The 23,100-nt window shown below is 41.4% G+C and overlaps 1 protein-coding gene across 4 annotated transcripts in view; it reads right to left on the bottom strand.

Moving 5' to 3' along the window:
- VIT (vitrin) overlaps positions 1 to 17,028 on the bottom strand; it is a 99,493-nt gene extending 82,465 nt beyond the window's left edge. For all 4 annotated transcript variants that reach the window (XM_019647771.1, XM_019647770.1, XM_019647773.1 and 1 more), the window contains exon 1: positions 16,760 to 17,028. The gene's annotated coding sequence lies outside the window, so the exon portion shown is untranslated. The remainder of the gene's footprint in view (positions 1 to 16,759) is intronic.
- Between the last annotated feature and the right edge of the window lie 6,072 nt (positions 17,029 to 23,100).

The following is a 23,100-nucleotide window of genomic DNA, read 5'->3' as shown; positions in this document are numbered from 1 at the left end:
GAAGCTTTTGTCCTATGTTGTCTTCTATGAATTTTATAGTTTTAGATCTTACATTTAGATCTTTGATTCATTTGAGTTAATTTTTGTATATGGTGTTAACTAAAGGTCCAATTTTGTTCTTTTGCATGTGGATATCCAATTTTGTCAGAACCATTTGTTGAAGAGACTGTCTTCTCCATTGAACGGTCTTTGCACCCTTGTCAAAAATCACTTGATCATATATGTGAGAGTTAATTTCTGGACTCTATTTTTTTCCATTGGTTTATATGTGTGTCCCTATACCAGCACCACACTGTTTTGATTACTGTAGTTTTGTAGTCAGTTTTAAAAATTAGGAACAGTCCTTCAGCTCTCCTCCTTTTTTTCAAGATTGTTTTGGCTATTTGGGTCCCTTGAGATTCCACAGAAATTTTTGGGATTTTCTATTTCTACAAAAAACATCATTGGGATTTTGATAGGTATTGCATTGAATTTGTAAATTGCTTTGGGTACTATTAATATCTTAACAATATTAAGTCTTCCAATAAATAACATAGGATATGCTTCTATTTATGTGTTCTGTAGTTTCTTTCAAGAATGTTTTGTAGTTTTCATTGTACAAGTCTTTCACCTCCGTGGTTAATTAATTCCTATGTATTTTATTCTTTTTGGTGTAAATGGACTTGTTTCCTTAATTTCCTTTTTCGATTGTTCACTGTTAGTATATAGAAATGCAACCAATTTTTGTATGTTGACTTTGCATCATGCTACTTTGCAGAATTCATTTATTATAAAAAATTTATTGTGTAGTCTTTAGGATTTTCTGCATATTAAGTCATATCATCTGCCACCAGGATAACTTTACTTCTTCCTTTTCAATTTGGGTGCCTTTATTTCTTTTTCTTGACTAATTCCTCTGGCTAGAACTTCCAATACTTTGTTGAATAGAAATGGTGAAAACAGGTATACATCTTTGCCTTGTTCCTGATCTTAGAGGAAAAGCTTTCAGTCTTTCACCATTGAGTGTGATGTTTGCTGTGAGTTTTTCATATATGGCTTTTATTATGTGGAGGTAGTTTCCTTCTATTCCTAGTTTGTGGATGTTTTTATCATGAAAAGGTGTTGAATTTTTTCAAATGCTTTTTGCATCAATTGAAATAATCTTGTGGATTTTTCCCCCTTTCATTTATTATCATGATGTATTACATTAGTTGATTTTGTATGTTCAACCGTCCTTGCATTCCAGGAATAAAACTCATCTAGTTATGGTGTGTAGTTATTTTAATATGCTGCTGAATTCAAATTTTCTAATATTTTGTTGAGGGTTTTTGCATCATTTTTCATAAGGGATATTGTATTGATAAAGAAAATTGTAGTTTTCTTGTAGTATTTTTGGTTTGGTAGCTGGGAAATGGTGGTGTCACAGGATGAGTTAAGTGTATTCTCCCATTTTCAATATTTTGGACAAGTTTGAGAAAGATTGGTGTCAGTTCTTCTTTAAATGTTTGGTAGAATTAATCAGTACTGCCTTATAATTCTTTCTGTTTCAGTAACCGTTGTTGTTACAGGGAAAGAGAACTGGGTAAATGGTGATCAAATATGGGAGCGAGCCTTACCATTTTGTCCTATTTAAATGTTTACCCTGTGCACATATGTTTATGAATCAGAAATTAATAAAATGGTCTCTTGGGAAGACTTAACATTTATAGACAATGTTGATATGAAATGGGAAGCTGTAGTAATCGCCTAACTCACTCTTCGCTCCTTGCTTTTCTTGTTCCAGGTCACTCTTCTTGCAGTTGGAAAGGATCAGTTTCTTAAAGTACACCTCTGATTATGCATTCACCCTCTCGGAATTCTTTTTCAAAGTCCACTCATTATCCACAGAATAAAGCCCAAATTCCTTAGTGAGGCACTAAAAACTCTTCATGAAGAGGCCCAACTTACCTTTTAAACCAACTCACTGCAATTCTCTTCTGTAATCCTCTCCTCTAACCCCAACACACCTGAGGCTTGTGGTCTTTTCTCCATACCCTGTAAATAAGCTGGAATACCTTACTGTAACTCCATGTCTGCCTCTCATAGCCTATCTGTCTTTCAAGGTTCAGCTTATGGGCCACCTCTTCTATATAAATCTCCCTGATCTCCTAAAGTCAAAAATTCACCTTCATTCATACATCCATTTTATCATTCAAAAAAAATCGCTTGTGTATTCTGAGCTAAGCAGAGAGGGACGAGGTGCAGGTCCTATCATCAAGTCGCTTTGAGCCTTTTGGAGGGAGGTAGATGTGCACTCATGGTAACTAACATCGATTGAGCACACACTAAGTGTCAGTAATACACTAACTCACTAAACCTTCACAGCAACCTGATGGGAAAATTCAGGCTGTTTCTTGCCTTAATTTTAGAGGTAAGGAATTGGAGTCATGCAGACATTAGTTGCTTTGTCCATGGTCACAAGCCTGGAAAGAAGAGAAGCTGCAATTGCAACCAGGCATTCTGAGTCCAGAGTCCCTGAATTTGCCCTCTGCCACTTGACTTCGCTGTTTCATGATAGCCAAGCACGCTGCCCTCATCTACATTCTGATTTAATTGGACTGAGTTGGTATCAATATTGTTTTAAAGCTCCCAGGCGACTCCACTGTGCAGCCAGAATTAAAAACCTCTGCTGTAGAGGATACAGTGCTGGCAAGAAAGGTGGATGGTCAAATAGGCCTGGGGCATGGGGATTGGAAGCGGCTTGGATTAGTTTAACTGGCAGGTTGAAAGACAATGATGAGTGGTGCGGGAAAGACAGGATGCAGGGGACAGAATAACTTAAGAAACTGGGAGCTGCTCAGCCAGGCTGGGAGATGAATCAGAGTGTTAGAGAGGAAAGAAGGGGCCATGTTGTCCTTGAATGTCATGCCTAAAGAATGTGGAATTGATCCTTTGGCTATAGGGAGACAGGGAAGGCTTAAAAATTATTTTTGCATTCATCATTTTTAATAAGCCCTCTAGAGGCTTACTTGAGCTACTCAGTTGCAGAAAATATGTCCTAGTTGATGTGTAGGATTTATAGAATGCTGGTGTTTGTCTGATCTATGATGCTACATGGGGGAGCACCTAACAATTCTCTTTGTCCATGAGGCAGAAAGAGCCAGTGTCCATCTGGAAACATTTAGTAGTTATGAGAGGCTTGTGCTGTGTTTCCAAAATGCCAAGAATCCCTTGAGGACAGGCATCTCGGGATGGGGAGAGGCCACATCTGCAGCCTTGCCTCCCCATGTCTGCCTGATGTCAAGCCTCAGCTGGTTGTTAGTGGATGTGGGTTTATCTGGTAAAGATGGAAAAAGGAAGGCTGGTACTAGGAGGGGCTTTTACAATATGGACGTGTCTTGAATCTGCATAGAAACCTTTATATAGATCGTATTCCACTGGGCTCGGCCTCAAACACTGCATTTCCTGTTGCCATGACACCAGTGGTCACTATTATAATCCCCCAGGATTCTATGACGGAGAGAGAGAGAGTGAGCCAGAGAGGAGAGTAGTTTTTCTTTTATCCCTTATATTTTGTCTCTTTCCAGTTTCTTCCAACAGCAAAGCACAAGCCAAATAAGCAAGGAACACAAGGGAAATTTTGTCTTTTCCCAAAATGTTGGCTTGTAAGAATGCACCAGGCTACCTGAAGATGTCCTCTGAGCCAGGTTATATAGACTGGACACTGTTGCTTACCTATCAGAGCACTTGCTTCCACCCTTCCTCCTTCTAAACATAACTCCAATTTGGTAAAAGGAATAAATGCAGGCAGAGGATGCAGAGGAAGCTGGAACACCCCCAGCTCCTGGTGTGGGTACTGATTCCAAGTCTAAGCCAAGGATGGATATATATATATATATATATTATTCCCTCTTGCTGGTGATTGCTCGAGGGCCTGAGCCCATCAATGCAGGGCCCTCTCCAAAGGATGGCGACTAGTTCAAGGGTGGGCTGTGTCCTGAGTTGTATCAGACAGAAAGGAAAGACTTTATCCCTTTGTTTTTCCAGGAGAGGTTGCCTTTCTCGTTGGAAATGAACAAGGAGTAAAGTCTTTCCGTTGTTGGAAAGGGGGCAGGTTGTTCTAAGTCTGCTGGCAGCCATCTTGTGACTGTGATAAGACCATGAGACAAGCCAGTCTGAGGAAAAAGCCAACACAAAATGGAGAGGGGCAGTTAAGTGAATCACAGAGAAATGGAACTGGAGTTTTGACTGTGTTACGCCTGGAGGCTGAGCCTACCTCTGGACCACTGCTATGTGAGATAATGAACTTCCCTTCCAGTTGGGCTTGCAGCCAAAAGACTATTCCTGACTTTCTTACTCATAGTGCCTGTCCGTATATTGGTTTTAACTAGAGAAGATAATAATAATATAGGTTTATACCAGAGTCTGCAGAGTGTCTTCTCAACAATTCTCTTATCTGGAACACCTAAGAAACCCTTGAGGAGCTAGAATGAACCTTATTCCTATAATTCTGAGCAGTGAAGTGACTTGCCTAAGGTCACACAGCCCAGATCTCTATTTTATTTTATTTTTATTTTTATTTTTATTTTTATTTATTTATTTATTTTTTTAGCTGAGCCATCCTGCTACCTGATGGCAGCTCAGTGGCTGCTCAGCTCGGGCTGGACTCGAACCGCTGTTGCTCAGAGCTCAAACTCTTGAGCGAGCTCTTAACCAACTGAGCCACTTGGCCGGCCCTTTATTTTATTTTATTTTTAAATTTATTATTATTATTATTAGTTTCAGGTGTACAAAACAATGTGATAGTTATTCTTTTCACCCCTCACAAAGTGACAACCCCCTCCCTTCATCCAATGCCCCCCACCCCCGATATCATACTTATCTATTACAATTCCATTGACTCCATTCCCACACTCTACTCCACATCCCATGCCTATATGTATATATAATTATACTTGACATACAATATTATTCAACATCAGCTTCAGAAATACAGTGTGGTGGTCAGAGCTCTACGAAGTGGTCTATGAAGTGGTCTCCCTAATAAGACATGAGTCGATCTGGCCCCCTAAAAAATATTTACAACATTATTGATTATATTCCCCAGACTGTCTCTTTTCTATCCCTGAGGCCATATTGTAGTTACCAATTTGTGTTGTCTCGTCCCTTCCCCTTCTCCTTCATCCCCAACCCCCTCCCATCTAGCAACCCTCAGTTTTTCCCCAGATCTCTATTTTAATCTCGTGCTCTTTTTACTATGCTAAACTCTTCATGTGACTGTTACTGTAAATTCCAAATGATTCCATGATTTATTATATAATACTCTAAAGTAGAAATTCCACTCCTCATTTGTATAGAACTTTTTCATTTTAAAAGCCTGATTACATCTGTACCTTTACCCTCACAAAACTCCTGAAGTGAGAGTCTCAAATATAATGCTAAGATGCAGAAATAACAATTGCTGAAATTCAGTGACTCTGCTGGTTAAAAGCCTATGGTCTGGCAATAAAATACATATATATATATATATATATATATATATATATATATATACCAATCAGATCTCTCTTGGGATTTTGGAATCGAGACCCAGAATGCCTTGAGAACTGTAGGCCATATGGGACTCTGAATAAACTGTAGAAGATGAGGGCAGAACAAGATGGAGACAAGAAAGCGTGTGGCCCTGGGAGAAGCAGGGAGAGCAGCCGCCTTATTTTCTGGCTACTTCCCAGGTCCCATTTCCAGTCTGAAGGAAGTCCAGCTGGACTCGGTCTCCTGTGCATGACATCCATGTTTCTGGGCCCTTTTACTCCAGCCAACTTGAGTTGGTTTCCGATCCTTGAAGCTTTGATTAAAACCCCTTTCATCTTTGTTGTTTTCCTTATCTCCTGTTTCCCTGAAATGATTCATAGTAAAATGAAAACAGTTAAAATGGAAAGGGCACATGTGCTTTGTCTTTTGGTAACATCAAGGCAGGGGTTGGAGAGCTGTATCCAGCTCTGGAGCCTGGCTCTGGGAAGAAGTGTGACAAACAATCTCATGAGCTGTAGCAGCCACTGAGACGGAGAAGCACAGCCTACTTGGGACACTCTGGGAGGAAAAAAGTGGGAGTGGGTGACCTTGAGACTCTGTGATAAGGATGTGGAGTTCCTGACATGTCTGTGGTAGTGGTTTACAACCAGGGGTGATTTTGCTCCCCAGGAATGATTTGGCAATGTTTGAAGACATTTTTGGTAGTCACCACTTGGGGTGGGGAATGCCACTAAACATTCTACAATGCACAGGACAGCCCTCACAACAGAGAATTATCAGGCACAACTTGCCGAGAGTGCCAGAACTGACAACCTCTGATTTATGAGAATTTTAGTTCCCAATGTATTTGAAACTGTTATGTTTATTGACATTCCAATCTAGGAATTTTCCATTAATATTATAGGTACATTTTTTGATCACTAAGGTGTGAACGACTCAGGAACCCTTTCTCCAGGATGCCTTTTCATCACCACATATAACCAGGGCAAATCCTAAAGCAGAGATATTCAGGCCTGGGCCACTGGGTGGATTAAAGAGCTCAGGCATGTGTTCAATGACAGATAGGTGCCTATGCCATTAGGTGCATTGATCTATGTGGCATGTTTCTGCATGTCAGAACACCAAAACGGGAAAGCCTTTTTTGGTGCATGTGTTTCAGACCATCATTCTGTACCTTGTTAAGAACCCGACATATGGTAATGTTTACCACATCCACCAAGGGTTCGACAAATAGTGATTTCTAGTGAGGCTGCAAACAGTAATTACGTTTCTGAAGTGGTAGTTTAGATCTTATATTGCCATGGGGAAAAAAAAAATACTAGTTTTCAGTCACGCCCCCAAATGGGCTCTAAAGAACTCCTTCCAAGAGTTATTTATCCTCCGTAATGGAAGGGGGCACAAACAGCAGTAAATCTGGGGAAAATGGGGAGGGCCTTAAGAAAAGATAGGGTGGGCCATGGCTGCTTTCCTTGGTTACTCTAGAAACCGTGTGTGATTTCAAAGATTCTCCTGGGGCTTTGGAAGATGAGTTCCTCTCATCTGAAGCTTCTTTACCTAATGTGTTTGACACTGTGGATCAACCCTGTCCCCTCCCAGTGAGCTTTCTCCCTTGGGTGTGGAGGGTTTTGGTTGCCAAGGGGCTGTCCACTGTGGATTTGGAGCTGGGTATCTGGTTCAGTCCAACTGCGATCCCCAGAGCCTTGACTGGCCTGAACATTCTGTTCTTTCCAGTCTGCCTTCAATGCCGAGGCACAGAAAAACACTTTTTTTTTTTTTTTGCATTGACAGAGCCTGCCAGCTGAGGTAGGAAGGAAGACGAGGGTGTGTCTGTAAGATCCATAGTATCTTCCTGTCTGTCTCTTGGTGAAGTGTGGGTTTGTCTCAGACAACAGGGTTCCAGCTCTCCCCATGCTGCCAAGAGGCAGGCGTGAGGCTATGGGTCAAAGCACATTCTTGAATCCTAGCAACCAGAGGCTTTGAGAAATAGAGGGTATAGAGGAGGGCAGTGACTGTGGCCGAGCAGCTGAGGGCTATGGAGGATTAAGTCCCAGAAATTGGCGGGGACCAGCAGAAAGAGGGGCATTTCAAAGCAGGAGGCCAAGACCTCCAAAGGGTACCACGCATCCTCACGCTCCAGGGACTTTCTGGACCATTCCCTGCTGTCCAGTATCCTGTTACACATGATGGGATTGGTACCTTTATTCTTCATGGAAAGTTTTAGAAGTTTAGAGTCCACTTCAATAATAATAATAATAACTGCCACTTACTGAATGCTTATATGCTACACACGGCATGTATGTGATCTTATTTAATTATTGCAGTAATCCTATTAAGTAAGTACTATGATGCCCATTTTTTAGAGTAGGAAATTGAGGCTTAGAGAACCTTACTAAGCTGTCTGAGGTTATAGAATGAAGATGTAGAAGAACCAGAGTTCCACCCCAGGCCTCAAACATTTTACCACTCTACAGGATGATTTCACCTTCCTTTTTGCTTTGACACATATATCCTAGTCTTTTTGAAATACTTTGCTGACGATGGTTAAGGCACATGCTATAAAATACATACATTGCATAATAAAGCAGTCTTAGTTATAAGGTCATGAGACTTTTTTTTTTCTTTGAGTCCTATTTGGGCCTGAATTCATTCACAGCTTTCTCTGTCTCACAAATGTTATTTCGAGTAAAGTGATGCACCAGGCATATTTTTAAGTTTAAGCAGGAGGAACACACCCATCTAAACAGACATTTCAGTGTATTGTAATTGACTGTGTAGGGATGTTAAAATGGGATGGTGCTTTGTCTTAGCTTCGGCTGAGACTATGTGCTAACTACTTCCATGTTCCGAAGTGGTCTTGGAGGCTCCTCTCACTGTTGCCTGAAGTGGGTGGCGAGGTGTGGAGAGATGGCCTGCTCCCCACCTGAATGGGGGAAGGGGGAGGAGGAAGGAAAATGCCAACAGCTTGTCCTAAAGTAATTCCTGCTCACCAGCCTCCAACTGCCTTTCGGCTTCTAGAACCTCTGGTGCAGGCTGGCAGTTGGCCGAAGGCCCCGGTTCTCGGCTACCTCCTTTGGAAGCCGAGCTTGGTTGCCCAGTAACTCCATTTGAGATTACTGAGCAGTGGTGTCTCTTGGGTTTGGAGCACACTGGGCTGGTGTCTGACTCTCCTGTAAGATACCTACAGGATAGGGAGGAGCTTGTGGCAAATGAGACCACCTGTCCGAGAGTCAGTCTGGGGCCCCTTTAGGTCCTGCCCAAGCCGGGTGCATGGAGGGCTGAGGAGGCCACAGCAGAAAGCAGCTCGAGTTAGATCTCTCATTGCTCAGGGGCTGAGGAAGGAACAGCAAACACCCAGCCAGAGCAGATTATTATGTAAGAGCATCTGATGGCTGCAGGTGAGGCGTCCCCAAGAAAATGGGAAGTGTCCCATGGGAACAAGAAACAGGTGTCAATTCCTGCCAAGCCCAGCGAACTTGGATGCCAGCTCACAACAGTACCAACGAGTAAGGCCCTTCTGTCCCCTTTACCTTTCCTGTCTGCACCCACTGCCACTCTGGACATGAGGAGGTTGTCATTAAAGGTCAAGGGGAAGAGGGGTAAAGGTGTGAGGCAGAGAAAGAGAGAAAGCAATCATACCCCATTCCCACTGCAGAAAGCAAGCCTGGAGGCGAGGGGTGACGCTTTAAACTGTGAAGGCCATTTTAAAGTTGTTAAGTATTACCTAAGTATTAATCCACATTAACGACTGAACTGAGATTGTTTGGGAATGTAATATGAGCAAGGTTTTTTTTTTTAAAAATTCAGCGTGATCTGAAATATTCAGGGGCCCCAGATTTCATCCTGGGCAGAGGCAAGAACTACCCACAGATAGCATGTGAGTAGACAGTTGAGGGCATCTGGGGGCAATACAAGCTCATTAGGATGTCCAAAGTGCACCCTGGATCTCCCCTGCTTTCCTCCCCACTCAGCCTACCCCAGCAATGCTGGCCTCCCAAGTATGGTCCTACCTCAGGGCCTTTGCGTCTGCTCTTCCCTCTCTCTGGAAGACTCCTCCCCGGCTCCTCCCCAAGTATCCACGTGGCTTGCCCTGTGGCTTCCTTCACCTCATTCTCTGTTTCAGTATCCCTTTATCAGACATTTACCTGACCATGAAATCCAGGTCATCCCCCACATCTCACTGCTCTATCCGTCCCCATTACCCTACTGTCATGTTTTTCACAGCCCGGATCACCACCAGGCCTCTCATACGTATTTGTTTATTGTGTGCCCACAGATTGACAGCTCTGGGAGAATGGAGACCATTTTGTTCACTCCTCTTCCCAAGCACGTAGAATTACGGATGGCACGTGGCAGTGACCCCATAAGTATTGGTTGCTGCTGTCATTGAATGTTGTCTGAGCTTCCCTAAATTCCTTTTACCCTTAGGAGTGCAGATTTACTCACTGTATTATACACGAAAGCCAGTCTGGGCAAGTTGACTTGTACCTTTACATCCAAAGTATGTTTTCTCTGTTTGGAACACAGAGGAGGGAATTCACTCGGCACCAAAATGCCAGTGACCTCTTCCCTACTATACGTTGGGTTCCCCTGAAGGAATAGGTTTTGTTTTTTGGTTTTTTTTTCCTTTTTGAATCTGAGAAGAAGGAATGCAGAGACAGAGTTTCTTCTCACTATAGCCTAAAGGGCAATGTTTAGGAATTTTCAACACATGTCCACACAAAACTTTTGCCTTTCTCTCACTGAGGGAAAGAATTTGAGACATGTTGACTAGAGTCTTGTCAATGTAGGAAAGTGATTTTCTGAAGTCATCTGAGTCAAACAAGAGTTTTTTTCTGTGACTCGCTGCGAACTTTACCCTGGAGTGAAGATAAGGAACACCTTTTGGGGACTGGTTTCTCAAAGGGCTAGATAATGACACCAGCTCCTGGGCGCTCCCCCAGAGACCACGTATTCCCAACACACGTGAAAGGCCATTCTGAATCCAGGAGATGATCCAAGCATGACAGAAATGCCCCATCCTTCTTCCCAGCGCCCTTCTGTGAGTCCTTTGTCTCCACTCCTCTTCATCATTACATATTAGCGTGCTATCTATACTTGCGAGGAAGAATAATTTTCTTCAAAATTTGACTTGGGTTGAAAATGATATTTTCAGGGATGCCAAAGACTAATTTGGTGCAGTGGTAGAAAAATCAGGGCTATGTATAATTGTTGCCTGATAGGTTAAGATTGTGAGCTCTGGAGCTAGACTACTTGGGTGTGAAGTTGAGCTCCATCACTTACTAGCTGTGTGTTCTTGGACAAGTTACTTAACTTCACAGTGCCTCGGTTTTCTCACCTGTATAATGGGGATAGCAAGAACCCACCTCATACAGTTGCTGTTAGGATTAAATGAATTATGTGTGAAAAGAGCTTAGAACAGTGCTTGGCATGTAAGAATAGCTCTGTAAATGTCAGCAACTATTATTATTGTTGTCGGGGTGATGGTTAATCATGATTGCCGTCATCACCCTCATCATTCTCATTACCATCCTTTGGCAAAACATGGCCATTTAGAGTCTAGTTTAGGACTTAGAATTAAAGCAACCAATTGAATCTCTCTATATAAGATGCTGTCCACGGTCAGCCATGGCTTGATTTTTGGACTTCTTGGTGAAGGGACTATAAGGTTTGTGACTGCCATTGATCTAAATTATTCTAGGACCCCAGAAAGGGAGCAATTCTATAGTTTTGTTCCTTCTTCCTCTGCTTAGAGATTTGTAAGGCTCTTTAGCCTAGTGCCATGAAAACCTTCTAGATGGTTGTAGGATAATTGGACCAATCAAATGGCTGAGGGATGACATCCAGCCTTCTTAAAAAGAGTTGAAAAAAACATCTAGTGAAGTAATACAAAGCAGAAATGGGCCTAAACATATTTTTAAATTATAAGGCTAGGATAAAATACAAACACTAGAAGATTCTCTAAACTGAATCTAAAATAAACTAGCATGTATTTCTTCTGTTCCAAGACCCTGGCTTGTGAATTTGACTCAGGGGAGGGTTTTGGCATCCATGACAGCTCACCTTTCTCCCTCAGGATACAAGCCCTGGAATGCGGAGATGGGTTTCAGCCCAGTCGCATCTGCTGGGTGGGGGGTTGACCTTTCGCAGGTTGCCACACGATGTGCAGCTTTTTATAAGCCTCGACTGAGAGCATCACCTGGTGCCTGCTTGGCGCACTCCCCTGGCAGCCCTGAGCCCTTCAGATAGTCAGTCTCTAAGAATTTCTTTAAGGTTTCTAGCCTGTTGAGGACAAAAAGCTTTCTAGTTGATTAAAAACAAATTCTAAGTCCAGCATCCACAACTGTTTGTTTTACCAATGAGGTAACCGTGGGAAAATGCAATCAACAAAACTGAAATAGTCATTGTTCCATTGTGAACGTGGAGCTTTGGGAATCTATTCACCTCCTGGTCTGTAAACAGGAACTTACCTAGATTATCTCAGACTGACATATTTGTTTGTGTGTGTATGTGTGTATTTTCTTTAATTAAAATTTTATTCTTCAGCTCCAAAATTTCCATTTGGTTCTTTCTTACGTTGTCTATGTCTTTGTTGAGCTCATTTTGTTTCTGTATTGTTTTCCCGATTTCATTAAATTGTCCTGTGTTTTCTTGTGGCTCTCTGCACATCTTTAGAACAATTGTTTTGAATTCCCTGTCAGGCAGTTCACATATCTCCATTTTTTTCAGGGTCAGTGACTGGAGGTTGAGTGCGTTCCTTTGGTGTGTCACATGTTCCCGATTCTTTGTGATCCCTGTAGCTTTGCACATTGGAAGAAGCAGTCACCTCGTCTAGACTTTATGTACTGACTTCGGTCAGGAAAGCCTTCACCTGGAGGCGGGGGCACACTGGGGCATGCTGTGATCCTGGGTCTAGTGGTGCAGGGCACCAAGGATGGGGGCTTGTGGTGGCACTGGGTCCAGAAAGGTGTGACATCTCAACAGCTTAGGCTGCGGGGCTCCACATCGCTAACTGCATAGTCCTTGGTGAGCACTGCAAGGATCTGCAGTGGCTGGGAGAGCTGCTGGGGTCCTCAGTGATGCACCAGGATCTAGAGGCTGGTGACCAGGGCAGGCAGTGGTGACAGCCAGAGCTGGTGGTGTGCATGCACTCGACTGCAAGGCCTGGCTGTAGGAGCCTGTATCATGGCAGGAGCCAGTTACAGACACATGTGTAGTGGTGAGGGCTGGGGCCAGCTGCAGGCACGTAAACAGCTGTGGGGCCCTTGACCGTGAGGGTGCACTCCTGTGGCTACAGGGTCTCTCACTGCAGGCCGTGCATGCACAGCAGTGGAAGCTGGTGACAGAGTTGGGCTGGCAGGGTGCAGGTGCACAGCAGGAGTGGCTAGCTGCAGGTGAGCCCAGTGCTGCAGACTAGTGACAGGCGGCAGGGCTGTATTTGGGCTGACAAGCAGCTGTGGAGGCCCTGGCTTTTGGCATGCAGGGCTGTGGTTTCATTAAAATTTAACAATCAGCACTATAAAAAAAGCCATTTCTGATGACCAGCCTAAATTTTCCCCGGTCTATTGCTCCTTTCTTGTCCCATTCTCTGCACTAACAGAAGCTGCTCACTGCCGCTTGCACAAGCACCTTTATGACCTGTAAAAAGTAGCAGGTTCCCTTTGCAGTTTCTCTCGCTCATGCTAACTATGTTCGGGGGGCAGGAATTCCTCCACCTTCTGCAAACCACAGAAAGACATTATAGAGGTTGCCTCTCTTGCTTATTTGCTTATATCATTGCTGATTGATTGATTAGCTCAGATACTCTGGATAAAGAGATGCTAATACATTTCTAATAATTATATCCCATAATTCCACAAATCTATTAGCTTACCTCATCCAAAGAGTTAATGTTTGAAAGTTTAAGAGGATTATAATTATGTTGTTTCACAGCTGATCTGATTTCTTCACTCTAGTCACATATAATAAAGAAAATATTTGCTAACATTTGGGCGCTGACAGTGTGCCAAGCACTGATTAAAGCTTTTTCCCACAACTGATGTGGTAGGCACTAAGAAAGACCCCTTTTAGAGATGAGAAAACTGAGGCCCAGGAAGTTTAAGTAACTTGCCAAAGTTAACACATTTAAGAAGGGGCAGAGCCTCCTGCCAACAAACTCCCACAGAATCTATAGTATAAGAGGGCCACTTGACCTTGGCCTTTCCTGGAAGGCTTTACATTTATTTTTATTTTTTTAAAGATTTTTTTATTAAAATGTAACTAACATACAATATTATATTAGTTTCAGGGGTACACCATAGTTACTTAACATTTATATATCTAAGAAAGTGACCACCATAAGTCCTGCAACCATCTGTCACAGAACCACGCTATCACAATATTATTGACTATATTCCCTATGCTGTACATTAATTACATCTCCATGACTTATTTGTTTTATATCTGGACATTTGGACCTCTTATTCCCCTTCAACTTTCCCCCCTTTTTAATTTTTCAATTACAGTTGACCTTCAATGTTATTTTATATTAATTTCAGGGGTACAGCATAGTGGTTAGACATTTATATAATTTAAGAAGTGATCTCCCTGACTAGTCTAGTACCCACCTGGCACCTTACATAGTTATATATCATAGTATTGACTGTATTTCTTGTTTTACTTTATAGCCCCATGACTATTTTGTAACTACCAATTTGTACGTCTTAATCCCTTCACCTTTTTCACCCAGCCCCCCAACCACCTTCCACCTATCACCCCAAGAAATCTAGTACCCATCTGCACCATACATAGTTATTGCAATATTATTGACTATATTCCTTATGCTATACCCTACATCCCCAAGACTACTTTGTAACAACCAATTTGTACTTCTTAATCCTGGAAGGCCTTACATTTAATTATTTGACATTATCTCCACATAATATGTTACAGGCAGTCACAGAGGTACAACAGAGAACTGAAAGAAGTCTTTTATACAACTTGGACCACAGCATCCTCGGTACACTATGGTTACAAACACACACACACACACACACACACACAATAATGTTACATATAAAAAAATTATGCTACACTTAATTTTTGTATACATTGAAGTCTTTAGTTACGTAAACATAAACATTTAAAATACAGCATAGATTCTGAAACCCCATTTTGATACTTCTTCATTCTGTAACATACAGAATCTCAACAATAAAATTGGCCTGTCTAGGTCTTCACATTTGAGAGGTCTCAGTGCATAGAACCAAAGGATTAGGAAGAAAACTTAGAGGCTATCTTGTCTAACTCTTTATTTCATACATGAGGAAATGGAGACACAGAGATGTTGAGTAACTTCTCCAAGTTCACACAGCTTGAGTGCCCTTCTATTGACAGATCAGTATGCTCTGCCCTGCACACACTGCTGTTGATGCCCCGTTTATGCCTCCAAACAAGCAAGAAGAGAAGCTGCTCATGTGGGCACAAGTAACAGGAATTCCCTGGAGGCCATGAAGCATTAATTTTAAGGCAAATGATTCCTTCCAGTGTAATTTTTTTTTAATATGCTCAGAAAAAAAGATTACATTTCTATAGAACTTTTTCACATATCAAAACCTGTTTGGAACAGAGAATCAATATTGAGCCTCATGACCACCCTGGAAGGGTGTGTGTGCAAACATTGCTATTTCTGTTTTTCAGATGGGAAAACAAAAGTCAAGAAATGTTGCACACCTTTCCCAAGGTAAGACAGCCAGATAGTGGCAGAGCTGTTCCTGTAATTTAGGGCTCCTGGCTTGAGACATTGCACTGAACCACACTGCTTTCCTATCCACAACATGTCTCACAGGAATTACAGATGAGAACAGCACAAGCATTTTTGTTCTCCTGATGCTATTAGTAAACCATTTTCAAACCCAGTGTATTTTCTCTGAAAGAAACTATTCTTCATGTGATCAGTAACTTGGCAAAAAAGATAACTCGATCTTCTAAACGATATTCAGAGTAAACGTTATTTAAGGGTAGATATTAAGCATTTCTAGTGTTCCTTTCAGTGGTGAGGTTCAAGATATATTTAAATGAAGCTTAGTCTAGGAAACCAGCATATTGCAATTAAGAATGCAGCCCTATAGTCTTGCAATTCTTTGTCTAAAGCCCTTTTACAAAAGAAGGTATTTTAATTCAATCAGTAAAAGACAGGCACTTCCAGCTTTTCCACCAGCGGCATAACTTACACTTGCAGCTGACACACACAACAGAGAAAATACACAAATATTGTTTGATCTTGCCTTGCTGCAGGGTGTTTTCAACTTTTAAGAGACTGAGGGAAAAACAACCTCAGAACTTTACCACCAAGACTTCCAAATTTGTTGCAACAAAACGTAATGGCAAAATGCTATTTCTTAGCATTCACATATTTGAATAACCACCATGGCCAAGAATGCCTGGTTTTGTTTTTACAATAAACCCAAAGAGAGTCTTGAATTCCACTCTCCGATTTGGAGATGGCAAAGATGCCATGAGTTGTTTGGAGCAAACCATCGAGTCTAATAATTCAGTCTTATCCTCTCTGTTTAGCCTGTGCTTAAGGCATTTATTTCATGTTTATGCTGGTTTGACACTAATCATGCTTAAAAGAGATTTCGTATCCTGTTTTCCTGTGCAAAGTGGAGCTACAATAGTAGATCTGACAATGCCAGCCTTTTCCTGGGCTTATCAGTAAAAAAAAGCATTCAGCCTAAGAAAACACTTGCAGTGTAAACAAGATACAGAATCGCACATCTAGCCACATTCCACCGAGATCTGTCTGAACAGAGAAAAGCATAGATCCACGCTCAATAATTTCTCTTTTAATTTAGCATCAATGTGCCCATTTCTCATATTGCTTTTGATACATTGTTATAAGCAATTTGTTACATTTTTTTATATTCCAGATAGGAAACAAAATATTTAAAAATCAAGATAATAGAACTTAACTGTAAAGTTCTACAGAAATGTCATACTTTTCAAGTTACTTTAATCATAATTGAGTTTGTTTAAAGATACAGTGAGAATCTTTTTCTAATCTTAGTACAATTTATTTATAGTTGACATACATAATATTTGTTGTTTACAAGGATGTCAACTACCACCCACTCCCATCTCAATTCTCTTGAGACTAAAATTTGTACAGACTGATTACTTTGTCAAGGTATGTAAATATTGTCGTTTCTTAATGATAAACACATTTTAATATTTTCATAATAAGAAATGGAAAGCAAACTAGCTACATAGCTTAATAATTTATCAGACATACCTTGATTGAAGAAAGCAATATTTTTTCAAGAATTTTCCACCACACAGAATGGATATCCTTTTTTCCTTAAGCTTTTCTGCATCACAGCTCCCATCCAAATTATTCTAAAGAAGAAACAAGGAGCGGTCCAAGCACCTTTTCTTCTCAGAGGAGCTAATCAAACATTCCCATCAACCTCTCAGCACTTTGAAAAGCACATTTTACACCACACACACACACACACACACACACACACACACTCATTCACACACACACACACACACACACACACACACACTCTCTCTCACTCACTGCTTCTCATACTGGTTTTAATGCTGAATTAGGCAGTCCTCTTTCAAATTTCCACTCCCACTTGCTTTTTTTGGAGGGGGGGAATAAGGATTTATAAATATTCTTTTCTGGCCCAAAGCACACATTTTCAGTAACCAAGTTCTACAGTTAGAAATTCTAAAACGTAAAATTAAAGCACCTAGATGAAATGAAACTACATAATTTAAAAACAACGTTAGCAGGGCAATTCAGTTTTCTCTTTCTTTCTCTTTCAAATGCCACTGAACAGCTGGATGAAGCTGCGTAAAGCAAGACAACTGCACACACCACCAGCAAGCTAATCCGGCTGGCCTCGCACATTCGGAGTGAAAATACTGACTTTTCCCATATGCCAAGGCTATTTTTTTTTTTTTTTTGGTTTCAGTTCACTTCGGTCCTGTCTGCATTTTGGCAAGCTTAATGAAATGAATGTAGTAGTCTATGCTGCTTGTAACGGGACACAAGATAATAATAGTGGGAAGAAAACCTGACTCGTGCATGTTTCAATACACTGATGATGGATAGCTCACAACATCAGTGAAGTCTGCTGATTTTAGTTATTTACATGTTTGTGTCATCAATTCCACCGAAGGGATTCAAACCCCAAACATGCGTCAGCCTGCCACAGACAGTCCAGAAAGAAGCACATCTGGCGCTCCTGGGGATTTAAACGTGTATCAGTATGGCAGAGCGTCTTCCACCAGCTCGGCGGGAGGTAGCGCAGAGCCATTCCTCCTCCTGCTGGGGATTGTGCACTCACGCAGCCTGGGAGGACAGCAGCCTGGGAGGACAGCAGCCTGGGAGGACAGCAGCCTGGGAGGACAGCCGGATCCACGGGCAGACGCCCGTCCTCATCTGTGGGCCCTGGGGTTGATCCTTATTTACGATTATGTTTTAAATGTTATTTAATCTCCCCACCCCGCCTCCATTTGGGCTCTGCATTTAAAGTATTTCTCAATCCTATTCCTTCTTCCACAAAATCCTGAGCTTAGAAGTCTATTGGTGGTGAGTACAGTGCTGCCCCATGGAGGGTGGCCTGTCCCACCGTTTGAGTCAGGGAAAGCTTGGATGAAATGGCAGTCCAAGCAGAATTAATAATATAATATCATTAATATTAATAATAAGGCCAATTGCCATGTATCAAATACTTATTTTTTGCTGGGCATGGTGATAAGCCTACTACTTATTTAATGCTTGGAAGAATTTGGAGTGGTTAGTAATATTCCTTCCATTTTACAGATAAGAGAACTGACGGGTCAGAGAGATTAGGTAACTTTTCCAAGGTTACCCAGCTGGAAAGGCAGGAACTGGGGTTCAAATTCAAGGCTGTCTGACTTGGAAGCAACAGCATGGTGCTATATTAGGACTCAGAGCTTCTTTTCTTTTATAGTTTAATTTTTTGAAGAACAAGGCAGAATCAAATGTACATGTATTGAAGAGCATATGAAGAGATGCTCAAAGTGAAATGCAAACTAAAAAGCAATGAGGTTTGCAGTGATGAAAAATTTCGGAAAGAGTGGTGGCTGTACAGCATGATGAGTGCAATTAATGCTAATGATTTGATAAATGGTTAGAATGGCAAGTTTTTTGTTTTATATATTTACCACAATAAAAAAATAGTGAAATATAAATTCCTTTTTTAAAAAAATAATCAATAAAATATCACTTTATTTTCATTGGATTGGCAAAAATTAGAACGCTGGAAAGTGCTCCTGACAGACATGTGGTGCTTCCTATGAGCTCTTGGTCACGTGGATAAATGTGACTATTCTAAAGAGCCACCCAAAAGTGCCTCATCACATTGCATGTGTACATGGGACCCCTGAAACTCCTGAGAGATATAGTCTTCCATGAGCTTCTTGCCCAGGGTCACGAGAAATCTATCCCTGGATAAGGCATGAGTTAAGTATGCGCAGTATGGAATATTATGAAGCAGCTGAAAGCAAAAGACTAGATGTGGGGTCTGAGCATTGGTCCCCAGACCAGATCACCTAAGTCTGACTGTTGGTTTTAACACCTGATATTTGGCAAGTGACCTAATCTCTCTGTTTCTTAGTTTCTTCATCTGTGAAATGGGAAAAATAATAAAACCTGTATCACAGGGTTATGACAATTAAAGGGATTAATACTTGTAAAGTTCTCGGAATCTTGCCTCATATGAAGCAAGTACGATATGTGTTTTTTAAATAAACAAAATGTACTACTATATCCATTTTCTATTTCTGTGGAATAAATTCCCACTAATTTACTGTCTCGGAACAACACCCATTTATTATCTCACAGTTCTGTATGTTAGAAGCCCAGTTATAGCATGGCTGACTTCTCTGCTTAGGGCCTCACAAGGCTGAAGTCAAAGTGTTGGCTGGGCTGGGTTCTTATCTAGAAGCTCTGGGAAAGACTCCCCCTTAAGCTCATTCAGGTTGTTGGCAGAATTCAGTTCCTTGCAGTTGTAGGATTGAGGTTCTTGCTGGCTCTCAGCCAAGAGGTCACCCCACTCCTTGCCACACAGCCCCCTCCATCTTAAATCCAGCGATGACATGTTGAACCTACCCACACTTGGATTTTCTCTGACTTCCTCTCTTTTGCAAAAACCCAGAGAAAACTGCTTTTAAAGGACTCATGTGATCAGGTTAGGCTGATGAGATAACCTTATCTTATTGTCAACTGATTAGTAACTATAACTACATACATCTGCAATATTGCTTTGCCCTATAACATAACATCATCATGCCCCAGGGGTGAAGATCATGGGAGCCATCTTAGAATTCTGTCTACCACAGCTATTGACCTTAAAAACACTTTTCCGAAGGAAAGCAAGAAACAGAATGACAAATATGAGACAAGTACAATTCTGGGATGGTGAATTTCATGTGTCAACTTACGGAGCCACCAGGTGCCCAGGTATTTGGTTAAACAGTATTCTTTTCTGGTTGTTTGGATGAGGGTGCTTCTGGATGAGATCGGCATTGGAATCTGTAGACAGAGTAAAGCAGATTTCCCTCCCCAGTGTCGGTGGGCCTCATTTAATCCGTGCAAGGCCTGCATAGAATGAAAGTCTGAGTTAGAAAGCATTCTCTCTGCCTCTCTTCAAGTTGGGACATTGGTCTTTCCCTGATTTCGGACTGAAACTACGGCATGCACTCTCCTGGGTCTCCAACTTGCTGACCATAGATCTTGGACTTCCCAGCCTCTGTCATCATATTAGCCACTCTTTAGTGTAGATCTATCTATCTGTTATCTATCTATCTATCTACCTCTTATCTCTGGAGAACCCAGACAATTGTAAATACAATTATAAAAATTAAAATATGTGCACACAAAACAATATGCGTTTTGCAAGAACACATAAATGAATGGGTACGCACCAGCCCAATGGTACATCATTGTACTTGCTGTTCCCTAGGGCTTCTCTCAGATACCTGTATGGCTCACACACTCACCTTCAGCAAGTTCTTGCTCAAATGTCACCTCCTGAGTATGGTCTTTCTTGGCCACCCTCCTTAAAATGGCATCCCCACCCCCTAGCATTTCCTCTTTTCTCTGTTTTATTTTTCCTCATAGTACTTACTATCCTTTAATAATATTTACTACTTAATTTTTCATTATGAGTTCCCTACTAGAATGTAGGCTCCTGGAAGGCATGGTTTTTATTCTCTGTTTTGGTCGCTGGTGTATTCCTAGCCCTTCGAATTGACACAGAATAGGCATACGTACAGTAAGTAGAACTAAATGAATGATTACAAGTACATTAGAATGCTTGCCTATGGTGAAAGAGAATGGGAGTGGAGCCTTGGGATGAAATGGAATAAAAACATTAAAGCAAAAGTCCTGGCGTCTTGTGTGGACGAGTGACGATCACGCTGAGATCTGACTCAAACCTCCACACCCAAGGCTGTCAGTAGCAGCATTACTTACAAAACCATACAGTTGGTAGCCTCTGGGGAATCTTTTAACTTCTTTTAAAACAGGATCACAGCTTCCAGGTAAGTGGCCTTGAGCTTGCTACTTAGCATAAACCGAAAAAGATTATTTGTAGTGGAGAGCAGAAATTGTGATTTCCAGTTTCTCCTAGTTGCTACTTAAGACCCTGCTTTGCTTATCCAAACAAATCACCTGAGGTCGCTCAGAGGCATCAGTTCTTTCCGAAATAACTGTCACGATAGAAACTTAGAGCTTCAGTCTTGTGCTGTATTTAGCACAAAAACTCAGATCTCTTTTCGGAACATTCTCTATTAAAAGTTTTTATTATTGTCATAAACATGGAACTTGATGTTTCTTTAAAATACTGCCTCATTGTTTTTGGTTTTTGACTCCAGAGATAAGACTCAAGGAAATCAATGCACTCTTCATGTCACAAATCCATTCTTTTATGGGACTTTAAAAAAGGTCAGATGGCAATTTAAGAGTCTAATGAATGAGCAGCCTTTTCAGACACTCCTGATACTTTTCCTGTGGGAAGGTATAAAACACAAGAGTTACACCTTCATAGCACAAGTTTACTGAAATGTGTAAGCCCATATTGCTTTTGATGCTACATCAGTTTTTTCTAGAAACATGATCTGCCTTGAACTCCTCTGTAACAGTTTTGAAACTTTGTGCACTTTGGTAGAAACTTACTGCAGTTATCAGGCGTTATTATAGTTTCCTGGACACCATGGAGTGTTGCTGCTAAAAACACATGTTTTGTGTAGCGTCGATGTGAATGGAAAATTTGCTAACATAATGGACTTTTGTTAAATTTATGTTATAACTATCTGTCAGAAGCAAAGAGGCTATTAGAACAAAAGTATATCTTTCAAAAAATTGATGGAGTCAGATTGGGAGCATGGATAACTTACAAACAGGTAGACTATATGTGGCCAAAAGAGATTTTGCCAAGGAATGTAAAAGAGCCTCCAAAACTAGATGGAAGAATTGCTAAGAATATGTCAGGGAGAAAAGTTGGTTAGATATTAGATAGGCTTTATTGATTATGATGCAAATAGTAAATTTAGTGGTACAAAGGATATAGTGGACCAATAGAATTCATCTTCTTTCTCGGGCTATTAAAAAAAAAAAGAATATTAGGACGATGACTATTCCCAAATGCTTCCCTGAAAGAAATGAGCTGGAACCACTGTATATTGGACAACACCCACAATATTCTAGGCCAAATCGACAAAGAAATACATGCAGATAAATCACTGTGATTGCAATAGCATAAAAGAGATTCAAAGACTTAGAGGATGATATTGGGAACTGGAGGTTATAATCTAGATCCTAGCATTAAAAAAGGCTGCTGGTCTGGCAGATTAGAAAAATACAAAAGTCCCTTATTCAAAACAAGGGCTCAAAATAGTTGGCAGGGCATGATAGGCCCTTATATCTCCCTTTTATGCCGAGTAAGCAAATGGAGCCTAAAATAAAGGATGGGCTCACTGAACATTGTTCAGCTGGGGGTCTGCTGATCTAAGCTGAGTTGTGCTGTGCCGTGCAACTCTGCTTTTCACTGTGGGTCTGCAGGTTGGCTGGTGAACCTCTGTTTTTGTGTGTGTTTATTTTGGTGCCCATTCTGCGGGGCAATAGCTGTATAGGGGAAGAGCTCCTCGGGGCAAAGTCAGAAGAAGGCAATAGAAAACATATGTAAGGTCTCTGAAGGCTTAGTCTTAGAACTGTCACACTGTCATGTCTGGCCCATTCCATTTACCAAAGCGAATTTTATGACTAAGCCCGAAGTCCAGGGGAAGGGAACGAAACTGTGCCCATAAAGAGGCTATGCAAGGGTGTGGATGAAGAGAGGGGTGAAGATTTTTGGAGTTCATACACTGGCATATTTTATCAGTCCCATGCTTGTCATAGTGTCTTTCTTCCCATGCCTTCTGTCTGAATGCAGATCTCTGCTTGCTGATAAAAATATTCAAGAAAATAGGGCCGGCTGAGTGGCGCGGTGGTTAAGAACTGGCTTGGGATGCCAGAGGGCCCTGGTTTGGATCCCACATATGAGGGCCAGTGACACTGCCTTCTACAGCTAAGATGCTGAACAACAGCTCAAC

The sequence above is a fragment of the Hipposideros armiger genome, unplaced genomic scaffold (genome assembly GCF_001890085.2).
Source record: "Hipposideros armiger isolate ML-2016 unplaced genomic scaffold, ASM189008v1 scaffold_116, whole genome shotgun sequence".
In the NCBI taxonomy this organism is placed as follows: Eukaryota; Metazoa; Chordata; class Mammalia; order Chiroptera; family Hipposideridae; genus Hipposideros; species Hipposideros armiger.
Note: the sequence above shows the minus strand (reverse complement) of the source record. Positions and strands in the feature narration are given on the sequence as shown.